Source organism: Pongo abelii, chromosome 1 (assembly GCF_028885655.2).
Source record: "Pongo abelii isolate AG06213 chromosome 1, NHGRI_mPonAbe1-v2.0_pri, whole genome shotgun sequence".
NCBI lineage: Eukaryota > Metazoa > Chordata > Mammalia > Primates > Hominidae > Pongo > Pongo abelii.
Genome location: NC_071985.2, coordinates 50,726,128 through 50,749,653, shown reverse-complemented (window position 1 = coordinate 50,749,653; position 23,526 = coordinate 50,726,128). Strand labels below are relative to the sequence as shown.

Below are 23,526 nucleotides of genomic sequence, written 5' to 3'. Positions count from 1 at the left end.
CTACCGTTGGGCAATGACTGCCCAATATTACTTAAAAGCACATCCTAGCATGTGAGTTATGACTTGATTCTTCTTATTTTTCATTAAAAAACTGGTAAACTTTGTAACTAAGTTACAGAAATAATAATCATTATATTATTAATGATTATGTTATGTTATGAAAAATCAAGAGCAACATTCAAAGCCAAATGAGTAGTCAATTAAACATTTTAATTTTTTATGTTATGAATTCAAGTCAATGTACATGAAAAGTATACTATTAAATGGAATTTTCATCAATGAACTTTATATCATTTAACTGTCAAGCACTCAAATTCCTTCAGAGGAAATATAAAAGAGAAGAGTACATAATTGACTTAATCTTTCAAACTAACTCATTCTTACTTATGCTTATTTACCTTAAAATTTTGAACCTGAGTTTATCTTCAGATTTAGAATGAGAATAAAGTTAAATAAAGCGCTTTTATAAAGCATTGTATCATTTTCTGTGTGTGTGTTGTTTATGTTTAAATAAATGCATGCTTTATAACATTTAATAATTTTAAATACTGTCATCAATGCCCTGTGACTAGTATGTATTAGAGTTCTAGCACTTTGGAGGGCTTTTAGTTCAATAAACAAATACATTTGGAATTTAATGATAACGATATTTTTAAAATAAAATCATTTAGTGGCTTACTATTATCTAAAAGAGTATAAGTAACACATTTGTAGCTCAGAAATGTAGAAGATATAATGAATATGATAGAAAATGGTCAAAATTCCAGCACTAAGAGTTAAAGAATAATAATAACTTGTTATGTATTGGGGTATGATCATACACAGGAATAGAGTCTACTACTACTACTAAATATTTACTAAATGTCAGGCACTATGCTAAAGTCATTGTATGAATTATTTATCCTTAAAGCAACAATGTTCATGTAGGGAATATTATACAAATTATATAGTTGAACAAATTCAAGCTTAGGAAAATTAATTTCCCCATGCTTACTCTTCTAGTAAGCTGGAATTTAACCCTCTATCTGAGTTCTGAAAAATTTATACTTAAATATAAGCAGGATTTTTAATTAAAATATAGTTGTTTTTATTTTCCATCATATATGTCATAATTCATTTTCCCACTCCTCGTTTTTGAACATTTAGCTTGCTATTATTAAAATTTTTAAAATAATGCTGCTTTGAATCTCTTCATACATACATACATAAATACATTTTAAAACATCACACTTCCTAATTTCAAAAGATTTCATAAAACTATTGCAATCAAAAACAGCATCGTACTGGCATAAAACAGACACATCAACCAAAGAAACAAGAAAGTCCAGTAATAAACCCAACTACTTATGGTCAACTGATTGTTGACAAAGGTGCCAAGAACACACGATGGGGGAAAGACAACTATTTCAATAAATGGTGTTGGGAAAACTGGATAGCCACTTGCAGAAGAATAAAATTGGACCCTTATCTTATACCACACACTCACATCAACTCAAAATGGATAAAGGACTTTAAATATAAGACCTGAAACTAGAACTTTTAGAAGACAACAGAGAGAAAAATCTCCATAACATTGGTCTGAGCAATGACTTCTTGGCTATTACCCCAAAAGCACAAACAACAAAAACAAAAATAGACAAGTGGGATGGCATTAAATTAAGTTGTTTCTGCAGAGCAAAGAAAACAATTATGAGAGTGAAGAGACACATAAGTGATATATAGATACATAAGAATATATATATAGATATATAAGAATATATCTATCTCTATCTATCTATCTATGTATCTATCTATCTATCTATCTATCTATCTATCTATCTATCTATCTATATATTCTCATCCATGGACTGGAAGAGAATATTTCCAAACTATATATCTGGTAACGGGTTAAGATCCATAATATGTAAGGCATTCCAATTTAAACAATTCAATAGCAAGAAAAGAAAAAACCTAATTAAAAAATGGGTAAAGGATCTGAGCAAACATTTACCAAAAGAAGATATACACATGGCCAACATTCACACCTTTTTTTTTTTTTTTTTTTTGACAGAGTCTCACTCTATCATCAGACTGGAGTGCAGTGGCGTGATCTCAGCTCGCTGCAACCTGTGACTCCTGGATTCAAGTGATTCTCCTGCCTCAGCATCCTGAGTAGCTGGGACTACAGGTGTGTGCCACCATGCCCATCTAATTTTTGTATTTTTAGTAGAGACAGGGTTTCACCATGTTGGCCAGGATGGTCACGATCTCTTGACCTCGTGATCTGCCCGCCTTGGCCTCCCAAAATGCTGGGAGTATAGGCGTGAGCCACTGCGCCCAGCCTCAACACCTCTTATCATAAGGTAAATGCAAGTTTAAACTACATAAAGATATCATGTCACACCTGTTAGAATGACCATTATCAAAAAAAGAAATGAGAAATGTTGTTGAGGATGTGGAGAAAAAGAGAACCCTTGTATACTGTTGAGGAGAATGTAAATAATTAGTATAGCCATTTTGGAAAATAGTATAGGGGTTCTTCAAAATACTAAAAAGAGAATTACCGTATGATCCAGCAATCTCACTTTTGGGTATATATCTGAAGGAATTGAAAATTGGTACGTCAAAGAGACATCGACAATCTCATGTTCACTCCAACTTTATTCCCAATAACTAAGATATGGAAGCAACTTAAGTGTTCAATAGATGAATGGATTAAAATAAATGTGGCATATATAAACAATGGAAAATTATTCATCCTTAAAAAGGAAGGAAATTCTGCTATTCCTGACAACATATATGAAACTGGGGGACATTAGGCTAAGTGAAATAAGGGAGGCACAGAAAGATAAATACTGTATGATCTTATATACATGTGGAATCTAAACAATTTAATTTCATAGAAACAGAATAAAAATGTGGTTACTGGAGATTGGGAGAGTGGGAGAGGAATAGTGATAGGAGAGATGTTTATTAAAGTTTACGAAGCTTCACTTAGTCTAGAGGAATAAGTTTTAGTGATCCTATCATATCGCATGGAGACCACAGTTAATAATAATGTGTTGTATATTTCAAAATCGCCAAAAAGAACAGATTGTTAACATTCTCACCATCAAAAAATGATAAATTCTTGAGGTGTTAGATATGTTAATTACCTTGATGTAATTTTTCTACAATATATCTGTAGATCAAAATATCACATTGTGGAGTTCAAGACCAGCCTGGCCAATGTGGCGAAACCTTGTCTCTACTAAAAATACAAAAATTAGCCAGGTGTGGTGGCAAGTGCCTGTAATCTCAGCTACTTGGGAGGCTGAGGCAGAAGAATCACTTGAACCTGGGAGGTGGAAGTTGCAGTGGGCTGAGATTGCACCATTGCACTCCAGCCTGGGAGACAAGAGTGAAACTCAGTCTCGAAACAAAAAACAAAAAACAAAAAACAAACACTAAAACAAAAAAATCACATTGTATCCCATAATCATATATAATTAGTATCAGTCTATTAAAAATAAATACATAGGTAAATGGGAATTCTAGAAATACAATTATTGATTAAAAGTTTACAAGCATTGTTAAATTATTGATAAAATTGTTTCCATAACATTTAAATCAGATCATACTCTCATGAGCATTGTATAGTTCTGAAGGCAAAGAACAGAAACCATCCTTAGCTAAATAAAATAGGACTTATTTTAAGCCATTAAAATTATTATAGACACTGAAAACAGCCATCAAGGAAAAAAAAAAAGCAGAGCAAAGATGGCTGGGAAAATGGTTTCTGGACCTGGAGCTTTTTGGACTAAGCTTTTTCATCCGTCTCTCAGGGAACTGCAAAAATCTCATGTCTATTTCTTGTAGCTGCTCTTCACTAACCAACTTCCATCTTTTATTTACTTTTTTAATGTATAAACAAAGAAAAATGTTAATCTATTCCAAAGCTTCATGAAATTATACATTTTGTACACACCTTCTACTCCTGAAGGATTTATGTTTATTTTAATTCAAATTCATAAGAATGAAAATATAAAAGTTTCAGTCAAATGGATGGATTGAGTCCCTTTGGCACAGGTGTGTACTTCTGATCTAATTTGCCATAGCTGGAAGGGTGTGTTTCCATGTTCAAAAAAGAAAGTAATGGAAATGGAAAAATCAAGCCCAGAAGTTTCAGCAGAAACCAGAGACAATCCAGTATAGCATGAGAACATTCATGTTACCATCACTACATTTTCTTCATCAGTTAGCTTTACTAAAGAAATACTACATCTCATGGTTTTAATTTGAATTTTCATAAGTAAAGCAGAATTTTACATCATGTATGTCTCACTCATTTGCTTTACATCTGTGACCGCTCTGTTCATATCCACTGTTCATTTGTCTCTTTAGTTGTTAATTTTTTCTTACTCCTTTTTGTATATTAAAAATGTCATATATTAAGTGTATTAATCTTCTTTCTTTCTTATTGTTCATATTCATTTTCATTTGGCTATCTGCCTTTTCATTATATGGTTATTTTTGACACGTTATAGTTTGAAGTTCAATGTAGTCAAAGTCATGCTTGTCGTTTCTTTTTGTCTCGTTTGTGTTAAAATTGAAAGTGTTCTTCATCATTTCAAGGATATTAAATTTTCAACCACATTTATTTTAGAAAATTTTCAGAAATTACATTTAATTCATTAATATACTAAAATTAAGCTTGAGAACTTATACGAAGTTCCAGATATCATTTTTTTCTCATTTAGCTAATATTCACAATGCTTTTCCTGACAGAATGATCCATCTATTAAACATTTTATTCCAAGTGCATTAAAGGGTTTCACAATATGATTACATTTTTAAAATCACTTTTTAAAATACTGTGAAGAAAATATTGAACAGATGGCTGGCTGATGGTGGGAGTTAGGAGACTATTGGAATAGTCCAAGTAAGAGGTGTGCATTTCTGGACTAAAGTTCAGTAGAAGTATACAGAATAATTGAAATATTAGCAAGATAAAAAGTGAACATCTTCAGGACTGTGCAATTGTATGTTTAGAAAAGGAGAGGAAGCAAGGTTCAGGAACATGAAATGAATTGAGATTTATGACCTTGGTTTCCAAGTAGATCAAGAGTGTTATCCCTTGGGAAAAAGATGATAAGTTATCTGTAGTTATGGATGGGCTTGGGTCTGTGAGAAGAGCAGAAGACAGATATGTAGCTTTGGGATATGTAAGCTGGAGATAAAGACTTGGGTATCCGTAGCATCTGAGCAGATGTAAACATCATTCACGTGCCTGAGATTCCTTCAAAGATTGTGAGACAAGAGAAGAGAAAAAAAGCCAGAAAGTTAAGGATGGGTCTCAGAAGGATACTGGCATTGGGAGTTCAAGCAGATGAAGAGCTTCTTAAATAAATAAGACATCACTGTAATAAAGACAGAAATCCAAATGAGAGTAAGATCACAAAAGTGAATGGGGACTGGAGTTTAGGAAGAAGTGGTCAGCGGTGTCAGGCATCAAGGGGAGTTTGAGTAGGACAACTGGCAGAAAAGTTAGATTTGTATTTGGCAATATGGAGCTCACTGGTGATTTGGGGAAAAGCAATGTCATTAGAATGATGTTATTCACAAGTGGGAGAGAGAAATGGTAGAAGATGCCAAATTACATATAGTTGAGGTGAAATGGGAAGTAAACAAATATAGACAGTGCTGCAGGCTACTATGTACTATTTCTAAAATCTTAGCTTTTAAAAAGAAGAAAAGAAGTGGGATAAGTAACTTGAGGATAAAGCAAGTATAGAGAAGTTTTTCTCAAATTTCTTTTGTTTTCTATTTGAGAAGAGAGAAAACTGAACCTTGTCACATGTGAAATGGAGCCAGATGGTGAGAGAGGAGGGGGATATCACAGGGGAAGAGATGTCCTGAGCAAGGCGGGAGGCTCACGTGAGACAACTCAGGGCAGAATCCTATGCATTCATAGGCTATAAACGAGGAAGTGGAGGGAATAATCACATGGACTCAAGCTTCTCAATGAAAAACAGAAGTCAGTTCGTCTGTTGAGAGTGGAATCGTGGAAAGGAGCAGTTGAGGAAAGAGGTAAACATTTAGGCTAAGCACGAGGGAGTGGAGTAGAAGAAATGCTGGGTGAGAGTTGAGGGACTGAGGTGTTTGGAGGCCCCTGAGTATGTGTATTAATGTGTCCATATAATGATGTGATTTTATTTTTCAGCAACACTGATATTGAAAGGACAGTTGCCTTGGAGATAAGAGAATGAGAAACTAGAATGGTAAGTGATAGACAGAGTGGGATATTAGATATCGAATGTGGTAAAATATTTTAAGGTTATGATGAGGTCTAGAGCCGGGTCCCAGCAATGGGTTTCTGTAATGGGAGTTAAAGGCAAATGGGATTTAAAAGATCAAGGAAAAGAAAGGATAATTTATTTGACCATTAAAAAAAAAACGAACATTGAAGCCACCCAGGTACTCCAAACATAGACACTCGAGAAAGCATTTTATTTTGCTATATAATTATTGTCATTACGAATGGTAAACTTAAAACTGCTGTGATCAAATTTAATGACAAATGTCCTATATAAAAATGCAGAGGCAAACCGCTTAAGAAAAACCATGATATGCATAGGCTTTTACTTGAAAAGTCAGATGAGTAAACATGAGGCAATTAATGGGCCATGACTGTAAGTCTAACCACGCAGTTCATGCACAAAGAAAGAGGGTAAAGTTTTAATTTAAAGTGGAAATTGAACTGGGAAAATCAATCTACTATATGACTGTCATAAGTGTTCTGATAGTTATATAGTTATGTATATATTATTTTCTTCGTATTTAGCATGTTACATAGCAAGAGGCAGAATTATATGAGCAAATCCTCACCCAGAGAAGCAGAAAGCTAAAATTATCTGGTGTTTCTATCCCACTTTGACCAAACATCTAACCAAGGTTGTAAAGAACACATATTTGTAAGTGTTGTTATTGTCAATGGCATGGGAGCTGAGGTCCTACTTTATGTCTTCATTTCACTCACACTACAACAGTAGGAAGGTGAGCTAACCTAGATGATGATACTATACGTTTGATGGACAAAATAGTTTTGCCTTTTCTAAAACATGCTCTGTTTATAGCATACAAAAGATAGAGAAGCATTATTCTTGTTTAAACCAGTGTCTTTTTCATTGAAATCTCATCACATGACATAAATTGAATAAATAAACCAGAAGATGCTGACGAATTGGAAAACTTAAAGAACAATAGTACTATTTTGAACACATCTTTCAAAGATGGAATATCTGTTGATTGTGACAGCAAAAAGCGGGGCCACAGTTGCATTCATTGTTCAGTGAGCTTGTCCACACAGTTCAACCCACCGACAGCAATGAATGTTGATTGTGACCTTTTAAACAATAATCTCTGCACAGGGAAGAGAAAGTCCTGGTGTGTCCACCTTTGGTTTCCTGTCTTCAGCGAATTCTGAGCACCATGGAGTAGATGATGGTTAGCCATAGGGTACAATCAACGGTCGATGGTTTTGATTTTAATTCCAAACTCACCGACAGCGTTGAATGTTCACTGAAGCAACCTCAAAACTCAGAATTCTACTCACTTTACAGTATCTGTAAGTATCTGAAGGGGATGGGAGACAGAAACAACAGTACCTTTAGTCATATACTTTATGCATTTTTATGCCATTTCAAAAGAATACAAAAGAAGACAAATAAGAAGCATGATTCTTCCAACAAAGAGTTTGGCAAACCTCCACATCACATTGTATGAGAGAAAAGGATCGGTTTCATTAAGCAAAAAAATGGCCTATATTGGGCTAGTTCCAGAGATGGAATTATCTCACTGTTAAAGACAGGGAGAATTTGTTATTCAAAGTACTTTGGGGTATAAAATCCAAACAATATCTTATAATTTAAATATTGTTATGCTTATAGTAGGCAAGCATTATGTATATAGCTTATACAGAAATTAAACAGAATTACCTTAGATTTCCTCAAATTGGCATTGATATCATTTATATTTACATTATATATTTACTATATTTTATTCTAAAATAAGGTTTTAAAATTAGTACAACTTCCTAAGAATAATCTTATTTAGAAAATGCTGAACAAATTATAAATGAAGAAACCAGCTCAATTTATTTTGCTTAGCTTATGGCACAAAGATTTCATTAATACAGTGAAAGGTAAATACAATCTATGTATGCTACAAAACCATTCATTTCCTATTATTTTAAATAACATCTAACATCTAGCATCTCTTTATGGGTAGATGGGTGAGAGATTCTTTTCATAGTCTTATTTTCTAAGACTTTTATCATTAATGCTTATTTTAAAATTATTATGAACTCTACTCAATTTATTTTTAGAGACATTTTCAATAATTTTCTACCATCAATTAAAACAAAAGTCACCTTGGATATATCTAAACCAGAATATATTTCATATATTTCATACATTTAAGTTGCATCTAATATGGTTATAGAGTAATTATCTGTAGGAGGGACAACCCACAATAATTTGGAATGCTACTTTGAAGGTGATAATGGTCTATTCAAGTCAAGGCAATTACTCTTGAAATGTTAGTGAAATATGTATCCCAAATTTTTACACATTCTTATGTTTCAGTCACTTAGAATTATTTTAAAGCCAATAATTGTTTAACCTTTTAGACAAATTATTTACATGAAAACTTCAACAGATTTTTTTTTAGAGAAACAGGGACTAGAGATCAACTGGAAGTAAATTTTAAAGTGACAAATAGGCACAGAATATGAAACAGTGATGTATCTGAATTTTGCATTGTTTATTCTTTTGAAAGAAGCAAATTTCTCCCACAGAATAAAACCCTAGAAGAATGCTTTATCAGTAGGCATTTCTGTGTTGCTGCTGGAAATAATATTATCATGGGACTGAGGATTCATTTGTTTGCATTATCAATTGCGACTGAAAGCATATCACTCCTGTTCTGTTGCCTGCCTATTGTGGTATTAGTGTCAGGTCAATATACAACTGTTTTCAATCATGCCTATTCATCTCTTGCTACATCTGCTAACGTTTAATAGGGATGCTGTGATAAAAGACTCTACGCTGTGTATTTTCCCTTAACACAAAATGCATTTGGCCTACCGGTAAGCAAAGCTCTAGGTCAGTTACAAATAATTACAAGGCATAACTATGTTATCTTTTGTTTTCCAAAATATTCTTCTAGAAGTCTTTGGAAGAATACAATTAACTTAATCCTAAAGTTGTTATATTCTTAGAATAAAAATCTTAACTATAATTGATTTAACATTAAAATTCTTTAAAGTCTTATAATGATTCACTTGAAGCAATAGAAGTTACATTGAATGTCTTGTTATTTACACATAAAATAGCAATGATAAACAAAGTGATTAATTATTTTTTCTTTCTTTGGGCTAATCATAGTCATAGTTTGTTAAAGATAAAACCTCATATCTTAACAGTTTAAATCCTCCACAATCGAAAACAGGATCTCTGTGTTCTTGCTTCCAATTAATCTAATGTCAGAGACGATAGTAAACTTTAGGCTCTATATTCTAAATTATTTCAAGCAATACAGAAAAATTGTTCTACTTGGTGGTTCAATTTAGTTTTCTGCTCACTTATGTGATCTTGCAATTACTGTCATGTACCTTCCAATCCTATATCTTTTCCATCTTTATTTTCACAACTTAATCCTTAGTTATAAATCATTTATCTTTAAAATATTAAGATGCAATGGTACTGAGATTTCACATTTTCTGGCAATTTTTTAGAACACATTGTTCATAATTCCAGAATTCTAAGTTGGTGGTAGCAATATGCATTCTTGCATAGTTTTCCTTGAATGAAAAAAAGTCACAAGCAATAGGTCATTTACGCATAAATACTCTCTTATCCCCTTCTTCCTAATTTTGGAGGGCTGTGTGTGTAGGATAAAACCAATCCAATTTGCATCCAAGCCAAATTTACTGTAGCTTTCATTTCTCATCCCTAGGCTTGTGGGAACATTAAGTATTTCAGTTTTGCTTAAGGTTAGTAGGTCATAAATAAACCAAAGCAATTTTTTTGCTTTGTGCAAGAGGGTCACGAAATACATGAAATACCACTTTTAAACAAAGCAAACCCTAACATGAATTGACAGAGGAACATAAAAAAGTAGTGCAATGCGCCTCAGTAAAAAGCCATAGGGATTTGGGATGCTGAAGTTGTCTGTTTTAGGAATAGATTATATATCTTGTTTGATGATCTGTATTTAATTTAAGTGACTGCCTCTGCCAGTCCTTCCAGAGGGCAAGTGTGTGAAATAGAGCATCTCAATGTCAGTCTCCAGTCCTTTCCTCTGCCTGATGCCTTGACCTAAATTGGGCATGTGGGCATTGATCTGGACAAATGAAAGAGACTGAGTCTTTGCTGCCATGTACATTTTATCCTTAGTTCTACTTAGTTTTAAAATCTGGGGAGCAGCATGTATGCATAAATAGATTTATAGTTTAGTCAGTTTTATTTTATGTCATGAAAGTGAATCTATTCAAAACAAAAGAAGTGAAAAATATTGCATTAAAAAAATGCCATTGCTGTTTCCTCCTCCTCCGAAGGAGATAACACTATCTCTGAAACCCATCATAAACAAAATTTCTTCTTAACCGGTATTTTGGGTTCCCAAAGTCCCTTTCTCATGTCTGTCTCCATTTTCTTAGAAGATTTCTTCCTCTGCTTAGGATATAAAATCTCAATAAATGCTTCAGCACTGGCACTATTACCTTCCCAGTTATGCAGTTAAAGTGCTTATCACAGAAATGTTCTTCTGGGTAATTATAATTGTAATTATTGGGCCTTCTGGCTGCTTCAATAGAAAAAGCAAAAGCACGAAAGAGGTCAGAAACTGACTAAATGTGATGGAGAGCCAAGTTGGGCACTTGGACATGGTTCTCCATTGAGAAAGAAGAAAAATCAGGGCGAGTCATGCCAAAGCTTGGCTCCAATGAGATATCTTTTACTACCGAAACACTAGCACCCCGCAGAGGACTATAATTATACTTCCGATAGTTTTGTAATTAATGATAGCCCTTACTCCTGATAACAGCAAAGGGCCTGAAAAGTTTCTGGTTTTCCATCCCACAAAACTGTGGGAATAATTCTACATTACTCACTTTGTAAAACTTCCTATGAATTTCCTTTTGAGAAGGGAAGAATTTCCACTATAACCTTTGCACTATTTGATAAAGTTATCAGTAATTGAAAAAAATTAATAGGTTTATTCTTAACATACATATTAACTGTATTTACATATAAGAAACCCACATTGTGCCTCTGTTACAAAACAGACTTTGAGAGATTTAAAAATCTTTTCCATAGTAAAATCCAACCAATTGACACATACTGAACACTGAAACTTTTTTGTTCTTTTTATTTTTGAGACAGAGTTTCGCTTTGTTGCCAGACTGGAGTGCAATGGCACGATCTTGGCTCACTGCAGCCTCTGCCTCCGGGGTTCAAGCAATTCTCCTGCCTCAGTCTCCCCAGTAGCTGGCATACAGGCATGCGCTGCCATGCCTGGCTAATTTTTTTGTATTTTTAGTAGAGACGGGTTTTCATCATGTTGGCCAGGATGGTCTTGATCTCCTGACCTCATGGTCCGCCCACCTCAGCCTCCCAAAGTACTGGGATTACAGGCATGAGCCACTGCATCCAGCCAACATTAAAAATTTTTAAAGCAGCTTTAAGCTCTGGAAAGATTTAGAGATTTACAGTCTACTCAACTTTCTGGTTTGTTTTTATAAGTGTTTACAGATATAAATATTTGTGTGTTGTTTGTTTAAAAACTGCACACAAACTCAAATATTCAGAGTTTAATGTAATAAGAAAGTTAAAAAGAATCATTGTAACTCAACATTAATATTTTAATAATCTCCCATTGATTATTGATATTATTGATAATTATTGATATATTGTGCTTATTTTACTTTCCTCAAATTAATCACTTCTTATCACATGCTGGTTTAAACTGTTTTTGTTCAGTAGAGTGTATACATGCACACTATGTCTGTATGCATAAAGTTTTTCTATGCATATGAATTGCAGCAATGTAAAGGTGTAGTTTATTGGGCAGCATAATATAATAACTAAAGAAACAGCAATAGAACTGAGTCAATGAACCCAGGACCTCCCAGTCACTAGCTTCATTGTATAACCTCTATGAGATTTGGTTTTCTGAATAAAATCTAGATAATAAAACCATTCTCATATACAGTGGTTCAATATATTTCTGAATAATCCTTTATAACAGATATTTTATAAGGGATACCATTATTTAAGGGGACCAGATTAAATCAGGATCTCCTAAGATTCTAATGCTTCTTCCTTCAAAAACAACTGTTTTCCCACTTCTAAAATAATAAAAAAAAATCTATTAGCCTCAAAACATATATATATATATTTTTTTAATTTATGGCACAATAATATTCCCAGTAAGGTACAGCACTCTACTGTGTGGCTTTCTTACCTGGTAGGTGGTAATGATTGACAGACAGGGTGAGCTCTTCCAAGACAGGTAGCTCTAAAGAGGATTGATGTCTACTTGAAAGTTATAATTAATCTTAAACTCTCCTAAAGTTAGGAACCCTTGATTAACCTAATGCATCCCTGTCTTAATCTTCAACATTAATGCAAAGTATGAAGACTATAGTGTATCCAGGATAATTATTACTGTTAACTTTTCAAAACAGTTTCTTGTTCTTGAGCTTATTCTATATATTATTTTAAATCAAATCAGTATGCCATTGGCTGTCTACATAGAATTAGACTAGTTTTTAAATTTTGTAGTATTTTTGAAAATTGTTCAATCTTCATATTTTTTAATATTTCAAGCTTTGTCTACTGGAAAGCTATTTCAATGTTTATTTGCCCTGAAATTTAGACTTCTTCCTGAAGCAAAAAATAAAAATAAAGTGAGAGAGAGAGGGAGAGAAAATGAAAGAAAACAGAGAAAGAGAAAGAAAAAAAGAAAATATATATAACTACAATTTTTTCAAAATCCATGAGCTTATAGTGCAGATAAATTATACTGAGCTATCAAAAGTAATCCTTTATAAACAAGGAGTTATTTAAATAATCAATTTACAAAAAAAGATAGAAAAAAATCTCATTTTTATAGAAAAAAAGCACAATGATGATGTGAAGTTTGAAGTTAAATGCATGTAATGAAAAATTCAAATCATAGTTGAAGCCATGTTATTTTTTCATAAAGAGAATCCATCGTGAAACAGTATAACCCCATGACTTCCACAAACTGTGCCAATGCCACAGTGAGCAGTGTTTGTTTTTAGCAAAGAAATATAGTGCCCTCGATCCAAGAATTTGTACTAATAGTTGATTAATTCTTCAGTTTAGAAAGTACAGATGCGTTAACTGATATTCAAAATAAAATTAATCCCAAATAAACACTACCATATCAGTAACACAACTTATGTTATTATGTTGTTATTACTAATACTAAATTAATATTTGAAAAATAAGAGTGATATGTGTGTTAGAGAAAGTAAGCATTTTTGGGGGAAAATTTTTTTTTCTGGGACAATTGACATGATGGATATTTGTTATGAAAAGAAGTAGACCCCCTTGCTTAGACAAATTATTAAAATTTGCTAGTGAGTGGAACATGAAATGTACAATCAACAAAAAGACATGCTAGGCTTTTTAATTTTTTACGTGAATCATTAAAATGTTATTTTATTGTATCATGTTACTTTGGAAAATGAGTGATTATAATTGTATTTTTAGAATATTGATAATATCTTTCAAGTTTTCTTTGCTCCATTCAAAATACAGTCTACAAATTGGAATCTCCCAAGCTCTTTGACTGCATTCCCCACTATGTTATTAGAATACCTTACTATTTTGGGAGGATATTGTGGACATATTTCTGGCTTCATAAATTATACAAGCATCTGTTCTTTCAATCAACAGGATACCAAATGTTTTTTACATCAATCTGTGTGAAACAAGGTATATAATACTATTCTATTTCCCATGAGCTTTTAGTAAGCACTGACTTTGTAGTAAAAAAATATCTGAGTAATTAAAATGGTGGAAGAGAGATGAAAAATAGTAACAAAAATGTATTACAAAGTAAGATCTGTGTGAACTTTTAAAAATAATGTATGCTATAAAAGTAGTTACACTACCTTTCTGGGTTTCTATACTACATAGACATTTTTAAATCAACTGACAGAACTTGAGAAGTTTTAAATACAAAGCTGAATATCTATTAAAAGTTTATTGCTCATGGCTCTAATATTACATAAAATGCTATATTAGGCTAATATGAAAATTTATAAAATATTTGATCTGACTTCTGATACACATTACATGGATTGTTTACTTCACCACAATTGTCTTTATAAAAATTTATCTTTTAAGAATGAAGAATCTAAATAGACTTGAATATGCAAGAAGTTCTCTAAACCTTCCCTAATGTAACCAGCAGGTTACTGTTTTCTCTCCATGGTGACCTGTGGGCTGAGAAAGGATTCCAGCCAAAACTCGAGACTCTATTGTAGTTAAATACTTTATTTCTTGATAAATAATATAAAAATGAAATACTTTAGCTCAAACATACACCATTATGACATTTTTGGATTATCTAAAGAATATATGCATTGATTTTGGACTCTGATAAGAAATCTCTTATAGTCCTGAGATTCTGCAACTTCTAAAAATTTCTATTTTTTATTTTCCTTAATCAAAGAGTGATTCTAGAGGGCTTAGTTAATATTTTCTCTATGCTACATTTAAAAGAACAAATAAGCAAAAATCCAGTATTTTGTTAACAATTCACAGTACTTTTTTCTTTATAAAAAATATTTATAGATCAGCATATTCCTTGAACAATAGGATCACGTGACTACTTGATTCATTGAAATCACAACTGAGGAAGAAAAAACAAAAGACTTAATCTGGTGATTACCTTGTGTTTCTATCAACATAAGGATGTTCTTTACTACATGTGTAGCAATAATACAGATATTATAACAACTTTAAACTACTCATAGTCTTTACAGCATTTTCTTCTCCAAAAAAGATACTTGAAAATAAGATAGACAGATAAGTGAGAAAGTTACTTCACAGTAAGAAAGTTTTCTTCCGTTCATATTTTCAAATCTTCACTGTTGGTCTGCTGTCTTTTTATATTTACATATGTACAGAAAAATGAATGGCTTAAATTTTCAAAAAGTACCACATTATTGATGATAGCCTATCAGAGATAAAGGTAAATCACATTTGATGTCATTAGGTAACTGTGGAAAACTATGATTTCATTTAAACGATCTTTATGAATTTATTACCTACAATCCTGAAAGGACCCCTTCCCACTACCACTAATCCATCTAAAACACCTAGTTTCTAGCAAATACATGATGTAATTGTGTTATACTTTTAAAGTTATTCCTGTGGGGCTTAATTTACAAGCAATCTCTTTCCTGTATTAAATATAAATGGTTACCGGAGATCAATGCAGAGAAAAACTGATACAATTACCCAACTGAAGAATGACTTTCAAAAATATCAATATGTGCAATTAATAATAGAGTGGCTTTATAGTTTACATTTTTTAATCAGTGAGGGTATTAATTAGATAAACTTGGATCAAGTTAACTTAGGTGCTTTTTAAATACCTCGCCTGAAACTCTAATTAAATATACTACTCTTCCCAGTTTCCTGTCTTAAAACTAAGTTTTTAACATCGCCTGGAAGCTGTTAAACAGCTGCAACATTCAAACCATGAAACTAATGTCTTTTAGGGATGAGTGGATTACGTAAATGCAAATACAGTTAAGTTTCTTCTGGGAAAAGGTCTATAAATGCATAGATTTTTAAAAAGTAAGCTTAGTTATCAAAAACTTTCAGACATAAGAATATAAATATGCCCATAAGTACCTTAAGTGCTTTATGAAAAAAGTGACGATTACTATACAAATAAACAAACACATTGTACGGCCATAGGAGGAAGACAGAAGTATTTATTCCGTAGAACTATTGAGCTACATACTCAAATTGGCACAAAGACTCAAAACATTGAACAATTTGAGACAAGCTATCAGATAGTGACACAATTCTAGCTTATTTTCCATGTCCTTTATATTATTCTATGTATATAATGTATTAGCTTCTATTAACAGTTTTTTATTTTCTATTTATCAACCAAGAATTTGTTTCAAAATTGTAGAAGAAAACAATATAAATTAAGTTCCATATTTGTACCTTGAGACTTACAGGCTATCTGATATTTCCAGTTGACCTTTAATATAAGGAGAAAATAGGATAGTGTAGTAGGTTAAGGGCAAGTACACCAAGATGATATAGAATTCTAGTTTCAATGCTACATATTTTTCACCATGAAAAGTTTTCTAAAAATGAAATATAGGCATACCAGTAATTGAATCAAAGTTTCTCTTTCTTGGCCTATCTCTCTCACTAGACAGTGAGATCCTTTGGGTCAGAGGCTGTTTTTTAGTCATCTATAGACTGTGAGCACCTAATATATTTCCTGGAGACAGGAGGCACTCACTAAGTGCTTGTAGCCTCTTCCTTGATTCCCTAGCGCACATCAATATGTAGATATTCAACTCGACTCAGTTTATTTCCCCACTATCCTCCATTTACCTGACTTTATAAAAAGCAGTGTAGAAGTAGATAATTTTCATATTGGTGCCCCATGTGTCTGAATGTAATCTATTGCATTTAAAGTTATTTTTGAGAGACTGTATACTTATTCTAATAATATTTTCGTTTTTGAAAACATTTCTATATTATCCCTGTTGATCAACGCACATGGGTACCATGTAAAGTATAATAATTTGGGGCCCATGCAAAACAGTATTCATGAACTGTTTCTAGTTTTATTTAGTAAAAGGGTAAGTGGAAGGAAGCAGAAAAGACAGTAAAGTGCCTTGGTTAGACAAAAGTCCTCCTTGGAAATGAGTTTATCTACTTCTGTTCTTACCGTAACATATCTTTAGCAATAGGTTTCACCCCTACCCAGGTACCCAAACCACATACTATTTTCTCATTAAGGTAAGTTCTGGCAAAAAACAAAAACAAAAACAAAACAAAACAAAAAACATATATATATATTTGTTCTGTAATGAACATATATATGTTATATATTATATATATGTGTGTGTATATATATGTGTGTGTGTATATATATATATATATATGTTTTCCCGTTTCATTACTTTTCTAGTATTGTCTTAGGTGCTTAGGACAAATATCCAGCTAATCTGCTTGTGTTCAGCCACATGACCTTCAGAGGTCTTTCATTGACCCCAGATTAAAATCTACCTAAGTTTTAAAATTCCAGTTCTTGTGGACCAAGCTGATCAACCAAACTGATCAACTACTATATGTACCATACTTTGCAACATTAAGAGTTTCTAAAGCTATTTTTGAAACTTGAATCATTCTCAAAGGATGGAAAGTTGTCTTGTTTGAGTATCTTTGAAGAGTGGGGTTAAAAAAATAAATGGTTCAACTTAATGGCAACTCCTAAAAACACCGTGATCAGTGGCAGATTCCCTGGCTTATGGTGCCGTCTTCCAAGGCATTTAACTCTGAAGGGCCAACAGCATTTGGATGTATACACTATAGGGATGTGTTTTTCCAAAAATTAGTCACATTAATGTAAATATTGATATTTATTTTAAAAACTCAGCAAATGGAAAATTTGTTTCACAGCCAAATTTTTTAAAAAAATAAAAGCGATTTTTACTAATAGTTAAGATGCTGCTAGTTAGAGTGTTCATAAGGGAAAATGTTTTAGCATTCTTGGATTTTTTTTATTGAAGTAATTTTAGCTAGCAGATACTTTCCCCCAAAGATATCGTTACAAAGAACATTAAAAATAATAAAATAACTTAGGGTCTTTTTTTCCAACACTTCTTTTGCTTTCATTAAATTCAGTGTATATCAATGTCTAAAAAGTTGATAATCATTCCATTGTCATGTCATCTCTTGTTTTGTCTTTCAGTACAGCTTTCTCTGTGAGACAGATTAACGTTGTAATCTGTGGTCATCATATTGTACCTAAAATTACACTTCTAAATGTTGTATTGGATTTCTTCTTACTGTTCAAAAGAAGAAATTCTGACCAGTAAACAACAAATTGGATTATATAGTCACCTCGAAGAGTAAGCATCCCCAAAATAGCTTCAAACATATTGACTGACTTGAACAATCCAATTCATTTCTCTCCATACCTAATAACTAACTACAGGGAAGGCATATTTTAAATAATGAGATTTACAGATGAATCCTATCATTCTGGAGAAAAAAAATATAACAATATATTATGCTTCAATCTATTTTTAGCTTTTATTTTCTCATAAAGCAGAAAAGTGATTTTGGCCATACCATTTCAAAAATCTTCTATTTTTTTTTTCGTTTTAGGGTAAAAAAATTTGTTTACTAAATGGACGTTTTTAACCTAAATATTCATTTATAAATAGCTTTTTTTCACATTCTCAATTCTATATTCTGCCCAGTTCTGTTAAGATCACCTGAATGATACAAAAGTTACTAATTTATACTGACTTAAGAGCAATCACACAAGCACACCATTCTGTGGATCAGAACTGCAAGATTGAATCTGTAATGAACAAAATTAGCCTCGTGAAATATTTTTCAGTAAGCACTTTTAACTTATCCTAATTTTCACATACTATAATGGAAACATTTGAGGGCATTCCAGAGAAATATTTTCATTTCTTTGGGATAAACAATTAAAATAAAAAAGCCAAAACATCTATCGGGGAGAAAAGATATCAACGAGTAAGCTTTCACTTCTATTATGGGAAATAGCTTGAGGCATATGGCAGAAGTAATGGCAAGTGGCTTTATTTTCCTCTGCCTTTAAATACAACTTTTTACTTTAAAGTTAACATTATATTGAAAGCACAATTTTTGTAAGCCTCTGTAATTACTAAAGATATCTTATTTGAAAGGACAGTAAAATTTTAAAATTAGATGCACATATATCATCACAAATTTGGAATAATTTTGGGGGAAATAATGGAATTAAAATATACAGTGCATACTGAGAAATTCAAAACAGATGTCTCCTAAAATTTAGTATATTTACATCGTTGTAAACAGCATATCTTTCCAAAACATGACATTTCATCTTTAGGATAGTTTTTGTGTGTCTATAGGATGATGGGGTGAGAGAGGGAGAATACGTTCTATTCAAAGTTCTACATCTGATAAAACCAAAACTGAGTTTCTACAAATTATTTTAAGTGACAATGTTTCTATTTGAAGGAATTTATGAGTGAATAAAGTAATAATTTGCTTTAAGCTGACTTATTTTCAGGCTTTTATATGTGTCGTATAGAATATTTGTTTAGCCCTCACTCTTTGATTTTTATATTTTTGAAGATTTTAGAGACTTTTAAACAAAAATGTATACCAGAGGTGTTTCACAATATTTCTCTCCACCAATAAGGCTGAATTTGGAGGCTGCACCAATTGTCTTATTTTATGGCATTATAGTTTGCTTTGGAATTCTCAGAAGGGTAAGTTCAGGTCTTTGCTGTAAAACTGCGGAAACATAAGGGAAGTCTTCAGGAATCTGAAGTTCAAATTTCCAAGCAGGAATAACCCCACCACCTTTTTAAATCCTTTTTTAGTTTTAGATGCAAACATGGAAACTAAAGGCTCTACTTTTATTGGAAATTTAGCAATTTTCTTTTTTTTTCTTGTTTTTCTTTTTTCTCTTTTTTTAATATATTTTTATTACACTTTAAGTTCTAGGGTGCATGTGCACAATGTGCAGGTTAGTTACATATGTATACATGTGCCATGTTGGTGTACTGCACCCATTAACTCATCATTTACATTAGGTATATCTCCTAATGCTATCCCTCCCCACCTCCCATCCCACAACAGGCACCAGTGTGTGATGTTCCCCTTCCTGTGTCCAAGTGTTCTCATTGTTCAATTCCCACCTACGAGTGAGAACATGCGGTGTTTGGTTTTTTGTCCTTGGGATAGTTTGCTGAGAATGATGGTTTCCAGCTTCATCCATGTCCCTACAAAGGACATGAACTCATCATTTTTTATGGCTGCATAGTATTCCATAGTGTATATGTGCCACATTTTCTTAATCCAGTCTATCATTGTTGGACATTTGGGTTGGTTCCAAGTCTTTGCTATTGTGAATAGTGTCACAATAAACATATGTGTGCATATGTCTTTATAGCAGCATGATTTATAATCCTTTGGGTATATACCCAGTAATGGGATGGCTGGGTCAAATGGTATTTCTAGTTCTAGATCCCTGAGGAATCACCACACTGTCTTCCACAATGGTTGCACCAGTTTACAGTCCCACCAACAGTGTAAAAGTGTTCCCATTTCTCCGCATTCTCTCCAGCACCTGTTGTTTCCTGACCTTTTAATGATCACCATTCTAACTGGTGTGAGATGTTATCTCATTGTGGTTTTGATCTGCATTTCTCTGATGGCCAGTGATGATGAGCATTTTTTCATGTGTCTCTTGGCTGCATAAATGTCTTCTTCTGAGAAGTGTCTGTTCACATCCTTTGCCCACTTTTTGATGGGGTTGTTTTTTTCTTGCAAATTTGTTTGAGTTCTTTGTAGATTCTGGATATTAGCCTTTCCAAGGCTGGCTCAACATACGCAAATCAATAAACGTAATCCAGCATATAAACAGAAGCAAAGACAAAAACCACATGATTATCTCAATAGATGCAGAGAAGACCTTTGACAAAATTCAACAGCCCTTCATGCTAAAAACTCTCAATAAATTAGGTATTGAAGGTACGTATCTAAAAATTATAAGAGCTATTTATGACAAACCCACAGCCAATATCATACTGAATGAGCAAAAACTGGAAGCATTCCCTTTGAAAACTGGCACAAGACAGGGATGCCCTCTCTCACCACTCCTATTCAACATAGTGTTGGAAGTTCTGGCCAGGGCAATCAGGCAGGAAAAAGAAATAAAGGGTATTCAGTGGGGAAAAGAGGAAGTCAAATTGTCCCTGTTTGCAGACGACATGATCCTATATCTAGAAAACCCCATTGTCTCAGCTCAAAATCTCCTTAAGCTGATAAGCAACTTCAGCAAAGTCTCAGGATACAAAATCAATGTGCAAAAATCACAAGCATTCTTATAAACCAATAACAGACAAAGAGCCAAATCATGAGTGAACTCCCATTCACAATTGCTTCAAAGAGAATAAAATACCTAGGAATCCAACTTACAAGGGATGTGAGGGACCTCTTCAAGGAGAACTACAAACTACTGCTCAACGAAATAAAAGAGGATACAAACAAATGGAAGAACATTCCATGCTCATGGGTAGGAAGAATCAATATCATGAAAATGGCCATATTGCCCAAGGTAATTTATTGATTCAATGCCATCCCCATCAAGCTACCAATGACTTTCTTCACAGAATTGGAAAAAACTACTTTAAAGTTCATATGGAACCAAAAAAGAGCCCGCATTGCCAAGTCAATCCTAAGCCAAAAGACAAAGCTGGAGGCATCACGCTACCTGACTTCAAACTGTACTATAAGGCTACAGTAACCAAAACAGCATGGTACTGGTACCAAAACAGAGATATAGACCAATGAAACAGAACAGAGCCATGAGAAATAATACCACACATCTACAACTATCTGATCTTTGACAAACCTGACAAAAACAAAAAATGGGGAAAGGATTCCCTATTTAACAAATGGTGCTGGGAAAAGTGGCTAGCCATATGTAGAAAGCTGAAACTGGATCCCTTCCTTACACCTTATACAAAAATTAATTCAAGATGGATTAAAGACTTAAATGTTAGACCTAAAACCATAAAAACCCTAGAAGAAAACCTAGGCAATACCATTCAGGACATAGGCATGGGCAAGGACTTCATGTCTAAAACACAAAAAGCAATGGCAACAAAAGCCAAAATTGACAAATGGGATCTAATTAAACTAAAGACCTTCTGCACAGCAAAAGAAACTACCATTAGAGTGAACAGGCAACCTACAGAATGGAAGAAAATTTTTGCAATCTACTCATCTGACAATTTAGCAATTTTCTATCAAAGCCTTTAATACAAATAAATAAATACTTTTTTTGTTATCCTAACTTCCACGAGACAGAGAGAGCGTGTGTGTGGGAGGAATGGAAGGAAGAAAGAAAGGAAAAGTAGGGAAGAGAAGAGAAGGGAGGGAAATGAAAGAGAGGAAAAGAAAGAGAAGAAAGGATGTAAGAAAAGAAAGGAAAGAGGAAGGAAGGAAGGAAGGAAGGAGAGAAAGAGGGGGAGAGAGAGAAAGAGGGAGAGAGAAAGAGGAAGAGAAAGACAATGGAGAGAAGGTTTCTAATGGGCATGGTGCCACTGTAACAGATGGTCATGGGTGTAGACAGCCAGGAGAGGCCTATGAGCATCAAAGGACATAAGGGCTAAAGGCAAGGCTGATCTGGAACCACCTGAACATTTACCTTTCCTGTATGAATTGAGAGAATATTTACTAATGGATTGACTGGAGTCTTTTTTTTCGTTCTTTAATCTAAACAACGACTCTCTTGAGATTCCATACCTGAGCTGAGCAGGAATAAACTCTTGTACTTTCTACTACTGCAGAGTTTTATATTTGGACAATTGGATAGTACTTACATGTCCCATTAGCTAACAGGTTACATTTATAGTCAAATACATGCTATGCAATAGCAGCTTTATTTTAAGAAAAAAAAATTTAAATTGCTTATTTTGGTTTTCTTTTGTGAAACTGAGAATTATATAAGTCTATGGTTTAATTTCAGAGAATTTCAATGTAAGAAGTAGATACCTAATAAAGCCTACATTATAGTTTAGGCATTACTTTGATTATAGATTATCAGCTGAAAGTGAGTATAAATTTGGGTTATTTCTCACTTAACTATACAAATATACAGACTCTGTGATAAAAAAGAAATCTTAAGAAGTAACCCTAAAATTAATAATTATCAGGTAATAATGAAAGCCTATTCACACTAATTCTATTTATTTTATTATAAAGAATATTCTACCTAGATTGTACTCCTTATCAAAATAGTTTAACTGTTAAATTTCTAGTTCTTCGGATGTTTACCACATAGTCTAATAGAAGCACTTAATTTCATAAAATGATGACTAAGAAAATGTAACAAACTTGCCTAAAACCCCACAAAAATATAAAGGCAGAGCCAGGAGTCAATGCATAATCTGGAGTCATTTCTAATAATCATTTCCTCTTTTTTAGGGGCTCAGTGAAATTCATGGATTGGGCAAAAAATCTCTTCCCAACTTTTAAGACTATGATTATTGCTTCAGCTCTTGTTCCATTTTTTGATTCATCTTATGAGTTTATTTTTATTTTATGTCAGTGCAGAGATAACACCTAGAGTGTTACAGCGTTTCATTATAACAATACAAACTTACTGCCCTATTCTAATTTTTTCTCTCTCTTTTGTTTTGTTTTATTTAACAAGTACACTCAAGAATCTAAA

At 33.0% G+C, this 23,526-nt stretch overlaps 1 long non-coding RNA gene across 1 annotated transcript in view; it reads right to left on the bottom strand.

Moving 5' to 3' along the window:
* Window positions 1-8,107: 8,107 nt before the first annotated feature.
* Window positions 8,108-23,526, bottom strand: part of LOC100938574 (uncharacterized) — a 78,468-nt gene continuing 63,049 nt past the window's right edge. The window contains exon 3 of the long non-coding RNA XR_008510918.1: window positions 8,108-20,664. This is a non-coding gene — a long non-coding RNA (uncharacterized LOC100938574). The remainder of the gene's footprint in view (window positions 20,665-23,526) is intronic.